General features: G+C 34.4%; 1 pseudogene; it reads left to right on the forward strand.

Annotated features, from left to right (window-relative positions):
* The window catches only part of LOC114476286 (glutaminase kidney isoform, mitochondrial-like), a 33,074-nt pseudogene that overhangs the window by 12,688 nt on the left and 7,463 nt on the right, over positions 1-12,923 (forward strand).

A 12,923-nucleotide genomic window follows, 5' to 3' on the forward strand; every position in this document is an offset into this window, starting at 1 on the left:
ATGACCATTTGGTAAAATAATTCATTTTATAATTAAATTTATTTGTTGAAACATGAATTACATTTTTATATATGGATTGATTTAATTTGAAAAAATAAATTGAAAAATTAAGTTTTAACTTGTAGTATTTTATAAAATGATGGTCATTTACTGGTAGGTACAGTTAGTTTCAAAGGCATTTAAATATGTCAATCATGTAAATACTGAAGTCAATCAATGAAAATATTTTACAGGCAGTATATCAGTTTTGTGAACACCACAGCTGGTGGCGCCGACTGGCCACACAAAGCCCGCGGGCCATAGTTTGAGACCCCTGATCTAAAGCGGGTGAGAAGCTCCTTATAATCTAACACAGTGGTTTGCAACCTTTTCAGCCCACGACCCCCAAAATAAAGGTTCCAGAGATTGAGACCCCCACTGTGGAGACAGGGCCATCTATAAAGGGGAGAGCTTTTTGGGGTCCATCCATGAAGTCAGCAAAATGATGGTCCGTTGTTCTATGAATCTGTGATAACCACATTTACTTAATTATCTGAATAATATCCAAGAAGATTATTATTATTTTGGCCATAGTATATAATCATTTTAAAGATGTAAATCGTTGTTTTAATAAGAAATAAAATGGGTTAAAAGTGAACAAAAATGGGGGAAAAGTAGTTAAAAAGTGTCAATATTGGCTTAAATATGGCAGAAATAATGGGCATGACAAACCATGAATGTGGTTGAATTGGCAAAAATAAGCATGAAATCTGGTGAAAAGAGGTTAAAAGTGACAATAATGGGTCAACATATGTGACAAGAGGTGGAAAAGTGGCGGAAAGGGTTTATAAGTGCTGAAAATGTCTTGAAAGTGGAGAAAATGTGCAGAAAAGGCTCTTTGAACTTTGATGGAAAAGTATCAGCAATGGGAGTAATGTAGCAAAAATGTGGGAAAAAATATGGAAAGTTTGAGGTAGTTTCAGAAAAAGAGTAAAAAAAAAAAAAGTTTTAAAAAAAATGGGCTGAAATTGTTCAGAAAATAGAATTAGTTTCTTGAAGGCATCTGGCGACCCCCCTCGTATTGTCCTGCTGGTACTGACCCTTAACTCCCTGTCTTTCTCTGGTCTTACAGCAGCTCACTGAGCTTTGGAAAGTCAAACTCTGGCTCTCTACATACTTCACAAGCACAGGGGACATTCACGTTTTATTTTAGATTGAGAATTTGAAACCAATAATGCAGATGTTTTAAGCTGATTCCAACCAAACAACAGTTCCCTGTTCTCCTGAAGTATGTCCAAGCGTTGTTGTCCTTCTAGGACTTTAACAGTGCTTTGTCTTTCCAGGTCTGAAACTGTATTAAGGCCAGAGGAGACGTATCTTTCTCCACTGCTGTGTTCCATTCTCACCGTCCTCTTGAAAGCTTTTCCTCCTCTCGCTGACATGTTTCTCACTGCTGTGTGTGTGTGTGCGTGCAGGAGAAGGAAAGCGGGCGTCCTGCCCAGCCTGGAGGACCTGCTGTTCTACACCATCGCCGAGGGACAGGAGAAAATTCCCGCGCACAAATTCACCACAGTGAGTCTCCACAGGGGTTTGTCATGGTCACGGCTGGAATTTTCTGGCTTCCTTCAGCCAGGAAATTTCACATTTGCACGTCCAGAGTGATTGAGGAACGAGCCGTGTCACCATCGGCTTCATAAAAATGTGGAGACGCTCTTTCTCCACACGCCAGGGTTGGGGTCAATTCTAATTGTAATCACCTAATTGGTAATTCATTACAGTTATGACGTAATTATAATTTAAAATTGTAATCGGAAAAAAACATGTTGCTGTTGCAATCGTAAGTTCAGATAATTGACTTTGTAATTGTAATTGTCAATTACAATTTAATTCAACACACAAAATTGGGGAACCATGTTACAGTTTTATGTCTTACACACAATCATTAAAATGTTTCATATCAACTTTTCCTGTCCGTTCTCTTGAGAATCATGTTATTATTTAAAAATAATTGAAATGGAAGCGTAAACTGACAGAAAAATGTCATATTAATAATCATATATTTAGTTAAACCCGACCCGTTATCATAAGCGATGCTAACACAACAGGAAGGTTTAAGTTTTCATGGGCTTATTTATTAAAGGCTCAGTAATTGTGATCAAATGAATTGGAACTTTAGTAATTGAGAACAAAATGTAATTGAATCAGGGGGACAATTGCAATCTTAATTGTGATTGGAAAATGCTGGTCACCGTAATTGTAATTGAAGATGTAATTGTAATTTAAATTAAATTTTTTAATCAACATATAAAAATACATTAGTGTTCACCTTAAATGTTTTTATTGCTCATAGATTTACAGTAGATCACAGAAATGTGACTGTATCGGATCTGAGGGTCACATGATCAACATAAATAACCAATTTGAGGTTTAACACAGGAAACAGAATCTTTTTTTTTTTTTTTTTTTTTGTTTATTCTTTTGTGTATTTTTTTTTTTTTTTTTGTCGACTTTTATGATTTTTTTTTTGGAGTCATTTTGTGCATTTTTGCTGTTTCTGAGTTTTTACTGGTTGTTGTCCAGATATTATATATATATATATATATATATTTTATTTTTTTTTTCGTCGTATTTTTTGTATTTTCGTCACTCGCGTTTACTTTGGGAGGAGTATAGAATTCCCAGAATGCCATGTGTGAACTAGACATTTCCACAACACTGCATATATTTTTTTTAGATTTATTATTTAAACAAAACTGATATTTGACTGGATTTAAAAAACATTACAATAATAATTCTGTATTTTCTTTTATAAAGTGTGATAATATGACTTTAGCAGGAGTCTGAGCCAAAATGGTTGAGTTTCAGCTTTTTTCCTGCAAAATTTGACTTTGTCAGTTTGTTGGAAGGTTTAATGGAGTCTTTGTGCAGGCGCTGAAATCCACCGGGCTTCGCACCGGAGACCCCGGCTGAAGGTAGTGCATGGAGATGCTGAAGGTTGACGGTGTGAAACCACTTCAGACGGAGGCACTCGACCGACCACCTCTTCAAAAAGTACTTTTAACGTTTCCTTCTCTTTGCACAAACCTCAACAAGGGTCATTTTTAAATCAGAGGCAGGAGTGAACCTAAAATGTACAATGTTTTTTAAATTTTTAAAATAGTTTTTAGCATATATATATATATATATATATATATTTTTTTTTTTTTTTTTTTTTTTTTTTTTTTTGGGGAAGTAGAACAAGAAATAGAATTGTCTTGAATTATATTTGAAAACATATATTGGCTTTATAATATTAATATATTTATATATCCTTAAATGTATGTGCTTTATCATCTAATCTACTATCCGTTTAAATAGATTGTATTTGAAATGAATTTGTTCTTGTATTAACAATACCAAAATAAAATATTGATTAAATGTGGTATTTAAATAAATAAACTTGATTATTATACCAATGTTTTACATTTTAAATTGATCTGATTTGTATTAGATAACCACAAAAGTATTAATAAGACAAACTACAGAGTTGTTGCAGTTGAAAAATGTGTATTTTGAGGGATTTTTGGGGTCCAGTTATAAGTCTAATAATTGAAGAAAATAAAAATGCTATTAATAATTGATAAGAGAATCAACAAAATGATTCAGTGGAAAAAAAACTAAATAGTTTCACAAAATTTAAATTCATCTTTTAAAAATGATAGTAGTCTGAAAACGACTTTGTAATGCGCGATCAAACTAACAAATAACATGAATTTAGAATATGTCTAGATTTCACTTTTTACATTTACATTACATGATCTCTATGGTTATCTGTTACAGATAAAGAGGTGTGACTGTGCCACTTTATAGTTTTATTTTAGACTTTTTGTTGCACTTGATAAAGTCTCCAAAGATGAATTAAAATTAATCAAACCATAAGTTTTTATGTTGAAATAAAATGTTGCCACGCTTAGTTAAACCAGTATTTGAGCACCTTTAGTGTGATTACAGATGTTATCAGTGAAACAGCTGCGGTGGTGTATTAATTATACACGACGGCGCTGCTGTGTGACTCCCACAGGGTGCACACTGACGCTGACCCAGGACTGGGTGACAGTTTGGGCACAGCGTCTGCATCACTGCTGCTGCTCGAGGCTTATTTATAGAGCCTTGGCGCTCAGAGGGAAGCACGTGATTGGCTGGTGGAGGGAGCGTGTGTCCGCTCTGCCACAGGGATTAGAGAGCTTCAGAACCTCGTTATCATCTGTGTGCGAAATGAAAAGCATTTGCACACACCAGGGTTGGGGTCAATTACATTTTTCAGTTACAGTTAGGATTTCAATTACCCATGTTCAATTACAATTACAGTGACCAGCATTTTATCCAATTATAATGAAATTGTAATTATTTTTTTAGTGCTGTCAAGAGATTGAAAAAAAAAAAAGGTGCGATTATAAATTATGCTCTGTAATTAATTCATCTATTTTTTAATCGCACCTAAAAATTGCTAAGAAGCTTGTCTGTGTACCCTAGTTGTTCCGTTTTAAAACCAAATCAAAATAACACATAAACAGTGTGGTTATTTTGTTTTACTGACTTAAAACCAAAACAGAAAAATCAAAAACCAGACAAGCAACATTTTTCTTTTTTTAAATTAAATCTTGTTCTGTTTCTGTGATGGGAAGCTATGACGAGAGGTTCATGTTTTAATCTCACCACACAGAGGGGACACACAGGGGGGCGGACTTTTATTCCTGGACCAAAAAGGAGCAATAAGTCACATTACTGACAAACTGGTGAATTGAAACGTTAATACATTAAGAAATCAAAACAAAAAATGGATGTTTTGTAAAACATGCACATGATTTGTGATTAAAGGAACCAGAGCTGGTGTAATGAGTCCACTTGTGCTCCTCGTTTCTTGTGATCAACTTCCGTGTGTGTTGACTGCTGCCGTTAGTGGCTCGCGGTTCTATAACGTGCAATAAATATTTTTACTGCCCTCAAAAAAGCTGTGATTGTTTTTGCAAAAGTGTCAAATCGTAGAATTTCTATCATCTGTTATTCCTCACACAAGCCTCACAGTAGATAGTCACCAGTTTACTTGGATACTAACACCATAAAACAAAACTACAGTGTAAGCAGCTTTTTAAGAGCTAAAACATCCACATATCGGATGAAAACAGGAGCAGGACCAGAAAACTAATGAAATAAATCTTAAACATTCCTATTGTGTGAGGAGACTTGTTCTCGCTCCAATTTCCCCGTAAATATCCAAATATCTCACAAACAGAACACGGTTGTTTAAAAAAAACAACAAAAATATGTAAAACGCTACTTGTCTGTTCTTTTTTTTTTATGTTTCTGAATTTGATTAATGTTAATGCAAGGCTAATGCTAATACTAGGTTAGTGTTAGTGTTATGCTAATGCTATTGCTAGGTTATTGCTAATGTTTGGTTAATGTTATTGCTAGACTATTGTTAATGCTAGGCTAATGCTAACACGAGATTAATGTTAATACTCGGCTAATGTTAATGTTAAGCTAATCCTAGGTTAGCATTAATGCTATGCTAATGCTATTGCTAGGTTATTGATAATGTTAGGTTAATGTTATTGCTAGACTACTGTTAATGTTAGGATAATGCTAACGCTAGAATAATGTTAATGCTCGGCTAATGTGAATGCAAGGTTAATGTTAAGCTAATGCTAGGTTAGTATTAATGTTATGCTAATGCTAGGTTAGTTGTAAAGCTATGCTATTGCTAGGTTAACGCTTTTGCTAGGTCATTTCCAACGCAAGACTAATGCTAATGCTAAGCTATTGCAATGCAACGTGAGCCAGCACCTGCATCCTCACTTGCATTTTCTTCAGGAAATGCAATTATTCTAGTTCTAGTTAGTATAGATCATTTTGTAACAGTTTGAAATGAAGAGTGCTTTTGTGTCAAAGTGTGTGTGATTTGATGTGATTGTCTCCCCTCCTGCCTCAGATGTGTCCAAAGCAACATCGTCCTGCTCACTCAGGCTTTCAGGAAGAAGTTTGTCATCCCAGACTTCCAGCCGTTCTGTGCACACCTCGACGAACTCTATGAAAATGCCAAGAACATGCCAGGAGGGCAGGTGAGGGATAGTCTCATTCCACTCGTGATTTAAGGATGGAGAGGCAGAAAGCGTCACCATTGCTTCTTCCTGCTGCAGGTGGCAGATTACATTCCTCAGCTGGCTCGCTTCAGCCCAGACCTTTGGGCCGTGGCCCTCTGCACTGTGGATGGACAAAGGTACAACATTGTAATTGCGTAATTGACAATTAATCACAATTATGACATCATTAGTGAGGACGCAGGACGCATCCATTTTTTCTTCCGTCCACGTTAACTCCTCCTACACCGTTTGTCCGATTTTGACAAATAAACTATCAAAACATTCAGAAATGCTTGTACTTTTATAATTTGTAACTTTTTGACTTATTAAACGTTTTCTTTCCCATTCATTATAATAATTTCTTTTGGAAATTTCAGCTTTTTTAACTTTTAACCCCTTAATTCCCAGCCATTCTTCAATGATTTTGACCATTCAATAGGGATGTAACGATTAATCGTAAGGCAGTTAAAAATCAATTCATAGATATCACGGTTTACATCGATGCTCTGAAAATTGAATCGCAGTACATTTTTTAAAAAGCAGAGGGCGCTATATATGTATCCTTCTCGTCCAAAAGTGTAGGCGGCGGGCGGAATCTGCTCCTACTTTCTTTCTACTACCTTCTACTCTTAAACATATTCATAAATGATTCCTTACCCGTTTAGCACCGAAAGAATATCTGTAATGTTACGTGAATATCTGTAAAAGTCACATTTTTCTATTTGCTCTGTCTGCTAGCATAGCATCTCTTCTTCACTGCAAGAATATCTGCATGCCAACCAACCACTGGGTTACCAGCGCCCTCTGCTGGTCCAAACAAATATCTGACGTAAATACAGTGCAGACTTTTTTTTTTAATATATAGTCCAATTGTTAAGGCACAAAATACATTTTCAGTTGCACTTTTAAAAAGAAAAAGAACTATTATGCAGTTTTGCATTGTTTACTATAGAACCAGAATTTAAATTAATAGGCTTCTTTTTCATTTGTATTATTTCTTTATTTATTTCATTCAAGATTTATTTTTAGTTAAATTGCAATGTTTTGAATAGTTTATTAAGGGATTCTTTTGACAATGAAAAATAAAATAAAATAGTACAGTATTTTTCCCCCCAAAAATAAGGAATATTTTTCAGTCATTATTTGTCTACAGTCCCATTTTGTAAAATAAATCGTGAGGAGAATCGTATTGTGAGTCCAGTATCGTGAATCGTATCGGGAGTTGAGTGAATCATTACATCCCTACCATTCAACCTTAACATGTTTACTGCCTACATCCTTCAACACATTGCAACCTTTTTCAACTTTTTTTTCTCCTTTTTCAACCTTATTGCTGATACTCAGCTATTGCTAGGTTAATGTTATTGCTAGGTCAATTCTTAGCTAATGCTAGGATATGACTTAGGTAATGCTAGGTTAATGTTATTGCGAGGTTAATGCTAATGCAATATTGATGTTAATGCTAGGTTAGTACTAATGTTAGGTTAATCCTGTTGCTAGGTTAATGTTAACACTAGGCTAATGCCATGCTAATTGTAATCTTAATGCTATTGCCAGCTGTTGTATTGCATTTGCTTCAGGAAATGCAAATATTAATCGTAATTGAAAAAATATGTTGCTGTTGTAATCGCATTTTAATTGTAATTGAGTTCAGATAATTGGCTTTGTAATTGTAATAGGCATGGCCATTCTATTAAAAACTGTCATTTTCAATATAAATAAACACAAAAATTGGGAACCATGTTATAGTTGTATGGCTTACACATAGCTACGTAGTTTCTTCTTTCTTTGTTATTGGCAAACCATGGTTGGGGTCAATTGTTTATTATAATTATGGCATATCTTTTAATATGATGTTGTCGTAATCATAATTACATAGTAATTGAGTTCAGATAATTGAATTTGTAATTGTAATTGCCTTGACATTTCAATAAAAATTGTCAATTATAATTTAACGCAAATTTAGGGAACAATGTGTAGTTAACAATCATTGTGTCATCAATTATTTAAAAAAAAAAAATTAATCAAGGTTATACAGACACAAAAAAGGCTCAGACGCCCACACCAAAAATATTAAAACCTATATTTTCATTGATTAGGAATCCTAACAAGGAGAAACCAATTGATAGGAAAAAAAAAAGCAAGTCTACCCAAACTTTTGAATTCATCACGTCAAGTTCTCAAGTAAAGAGTGAATGCATGATCTCCTTCTCAGGTACACTGTGGGCGACACCAAGGTTCCCTTCTGCCTGCAGTCGTGCGTCAAGCCGCTGAAATACGCCATCGCCGTCCACGACCACGGCACGGAGTACGTGCACCGCTTCATTGGCAAGGAGCCAAGCGGCCTGCGCTTCAACAAGCTCTTCCTCAACGAGGACGGTGAGCCTAAACCTCTCCCTGCCCGGCATCTCAAGACACGGTTTCCATGGAGACGCAATCAATTGTTAATGAGAGGTGGCTATGTGGCAGTGCTGAGGGTTGGACTGGGACAAGAATTCAGCCCTGGCATTTTGTGTCCAGTCCAGTCCACTACATTATCAGAGGAAGTCCACAAATCTGGCGGCGTCTTCTGTCATGCAAACTACAAAGCTGAGTCATATTCTTTAATAGCAGTGAGAAAATAAAGCATGTATCTCATTGACTACAATTACAGCTATAGCAATCAATCTTTATTCATTATAGTGTCAAAATTACACAGAAGTCATGTCATGACTCGGGGTGAGACGAGACTAACAGGTAGGGCCGTTTCCAGCTTTGTGCAAGCCTAATGCAAGATGCTGTTTGGGAGCCTGTATTGCAAAACCTGGGATCTGTGACCTCCCAGGGGGAATTCATAGATCTCTATACTCATAAAGTATCAGTATAGCTCAACATCTGGCTCTTTCTGTCGAAATTTTAATTATTATTCCCCAAGAAAACCTTAAAGGGGAACTTTTAAAATCCCTTTTACCTATATCTTTGGCTATTTTGCCACTTCCTCTGTCCTATTTTTTACCCCTTTTTTACACTTTTTTTTTTTTTAGATTTTAGCTTCGTTTTGCCATTACATATCCCTTTTTTTGTCCATTTTTGCAATTTTTTTTTTTTGTCTTTTCTTTAGCCATTTTTTGCCTTTTTCATCCTTTTTCCCCCTACATTTTGCCCCTTTTTGCTATTGCTTGCCACATTTTGCTCATTTAAGCTACCTTTTGCCATTTCATACCACCAGTTTCCTCTTTTTTGCCACTCTTGACTGCTTTTGGCCCATTTTAGTTAGTTTTAACTTTTCTCTTGGCACCTTTTTGCAATTTTTGGACCAGTCTATGCCACAAAGTGAATGTATTAGTCATATTGAAAAAACAAACAACAGAAGGGTTTAAGGGGAGGGGGAACAAAGGTGTTTCACAAAATTTAAGTCGATCTTTTTGTATGGGCAAAAATTGCTTTATAATATTGTTGTTGTCGAGGTTAAGGATGATTTGTGTGGTGGGCTGTTACATATTTGTGTGGCTTTGGTGTGTGCAGATAAACCACACAATCCCATGGTGAACGCGGGAGCCATCGTCTGCACCTCCCTCATTAAGGTAAGCAAACGCTGCCGTTACTATGGAGACACTCAGGCGTTAGTGAAATCACACATTCTGTACCTCGCCGTAATCCTAAGAAACTCCGCTAAAACTGTAACGAACCCACATTCAGAACAAAAGACCACAGCACACAAATAAATATTGCAAATCAACAGGAGTGGGTGCGTACAAATATATATAGATACATGAATATAAAAATATAAGTCGGAGTATAGGCACATCAGGAGGAGATCAGGGTTAAATATAGCAACAAATGGCCAGTCTGTGAACAAAAACTAAAAAGTAAGAATACGACATATATGCACATAAACATAAATACATACAAATATATACTTGCATACAAAGGTGAACATAAAGACATACTTCAAATTGAAACAATAAATGAATTTAACAATAACATATTTTCATTCAGTCAATTACATTTTCAGTTACAATTGCATTTTCAATTACCCATGTTCAAATGCAATCCAATTATGATTACAGTGACCAGCATATTGTTTCCAGTTACAATGAAATTACAATTGTTTCTTATCCTTAGAAAGTCAATTACAATTACTTTCTCTATTACTAAAGTTCAATTACAATTGATCACAATAAATAACCTTATAAAAGTAAATAACATGTCCTAAATCAGCTGTAAAATACACTAAAAATGAATATTTATCATGTAATTTCTTTCCTATCTATTGGTTTACTTGTTAGGCTTCATAATCAATGAACATATAGGTTTTAATTATTATGGTGTGGGTGTCTGAGCCTTTTTTGTGTCAGTATACCCCTATATATATATATATATATAAGTTTGATATGGAACATATTTTAATAATTATTAACAACATAAGTGTTGTTACATAGAACTGTAACATGGTTCCCCAAATTTGCGTTAAATCATGATTGACAATTTAAATACAATTTTTATGGCAATTACGATTGCAAAGTCAATTATCTAAACTCAATAACAATTTCATTACAGGTTTTTAAAATTGCAATTATACTTATACCATAATTATAATTAATTATCAATTATGCGATTACAATTATAATTGACCCCAACCCTGCCAATGCCTGATCATTTTTCTACCACATTTTGAGTTCTAAAACAGAAGCTGAATATTCTACAAACTATAAACCAGAGACTTTTATCACATGTCCTACATGGAGGCACATTACATGCAGCTGTTTAACTGGAAATATGAACATTGTATCAGTTTGATACTAGCAATGCGTTTGTTTCTCTACTTTACAGTAACACACTTTGTCTGACTGTTTGTGTTGCAGCAAGGAGCGAGCAACGCAGAGAAGTTTGACTACGTGAGTATAAGTGGGATCACTTATGTCTGAGCAGCAAGACTTTTAACATCTTTAATGGAGTAATTTAAGGGCTTTTTACTCTGGATAAATTATTAAAAATAAAAAAATATACATATATCTAAATATAATGTGTGTACTTTATATATAGATATATAAATATGTCCATTACATTTAAGGTAAACTTAAATAAGTTGACAAATTACATGAAAAGTTTATCTTTTTTAAATGCAAAATAAAAAACAATATGCAGATTTAAAAAAAAAAATTCTTATCACATTTTAAAAGTTATTCATTAAAAAAAATTATTTCAATAAAATTAGCATTTGAATGTTTATCGTCTATTTTTTATGTAGTTCATTGAACATTTAAAAAAAAAATATTTGTTCAGTTTTTTAGATTAATTAAAATGTGACAATCTTTAGGTTTTTAAAATGAACCTCGAGACAAAAATTTACATGAATACATAAAATTGAAGCCAAAAAAGGAACCAAAGCAAATTTATTATTTAAAAGTTAATTTAAAATTAAGATTTTTTGGGGGTGAGATCTAATGAAATATGTAAAATATATGTAGATATATAATAATTAACCAAACCTTTAAAACATACTGTAAGTTTGTCAGTTTTTCCTCATATTAAACATTTTAAGGCCTCTTTCCCAATTTAAGTTTTTTTTTTGTACCATTAATTCATTTGTGATTTTTTTTTTTTTTGGCTGAAATACTTTAAAATTGAAAATGAAACATTTAAAACCCATTACAACTAATGGTTTGTTGTTTAACTCAGGTGATGAACTTCATGAACAAACTGGCAGGAAACGAGTATGTGGGCTTCAGCAACGCAACGTGAGTGTGTGTGTGTGAGGTTCCATGGTGTGTGCTTCTAAAACAGAGTTCAAAGTAAGCAGTTGGTCTTCTGTGTTGCAGTTTCCAGTCGGAGCGAGAAAGCGGAGACCGAAACTTTGCCATTGGTTACTACCTGAAGGAGAAGAAGGTGAGCTGCTTTAGCTTCTGAAGGATGTTTGGATTCAATGCGTTTCTGCTGAAGACGCTGATCTTATTTCTCCTGCCAGTGTTTTCCTGAAGGCACGGACATGACTTCCATCCTGGACTTCTACTTCCAGGTAAAGAAACACTCATACATACATAATATATAGACATAAAAAAAGGGATTTCAATGCAAACTAGAATAGAAAATGCAAGTGAGGATGCAGTTGCTGGCCCACGTACTGTAAGCAAATTATTTTGCGATCAAATCCCTCAAAACAATGTTATTTTAGCATAAGTTAGCATTAGCATACATTAGCATAAGTTATCATTAGTATTAACCTAACATTAACATTAGCATTAGCCTGGCATTAATATAAGTTAATTTTAACATACGTTTAGCATTACCTTGCATTAACATTAGCCTAACAATAGCATGAATCTGGCTCTAGCATTGGCCTAGCATTAGCATTAACTTAGCATTAGCCTAGCGGTAGCATTAGCCCAGCAATAATATAAGTTAATGTTAACATGCGTTAGCATTACCCTGCATTAACATTAGCCTAACAATAGCATGAATCTAGCTTTAGCATTAGCCTAGCATTAGCATTAGCCTAACAATAGTATTAGCCTAGCATTAACATTAATCTAGCCTTAACCTAGCATTAGCCTAAACTAGCATTAACTGAACATTACTAATAAGGTTGAACTGAACGTGTTACAGGTTGAAATCAGTTGAAGAATGGCTGAACAGTTGAAGTTCAGAGTTGAAGGTTTAAAACGTTGAAAATGTTTAAAGTGGGTGGGAAAATGAAAAGTTAAAAAGCTAATACATAGCAGAATGTCCAGAAATTATTTTGACATCAAACTTATTGGAATCGGTTGAAAAAATGTGGGAGTAGTTAAAGCGGACATATTATATCCATTTTTCACCTTTTCAAACAGTTTCCTGTGGTCTAAA

The sequence above is a fragment of the Gouania willdenowi genome, chromosome 2 (genome assembly GCF_900634775.1).
Source record: "Gouania willdenowi chromosome 2, fGouWil2.1, whole genome shotgun sequence".
NCBI lineage: Eukaryota > Metazoa > Chordata > Actinopteri > Blenniiformes > Gobiesocidae > Gouania > Gouania willdenowi.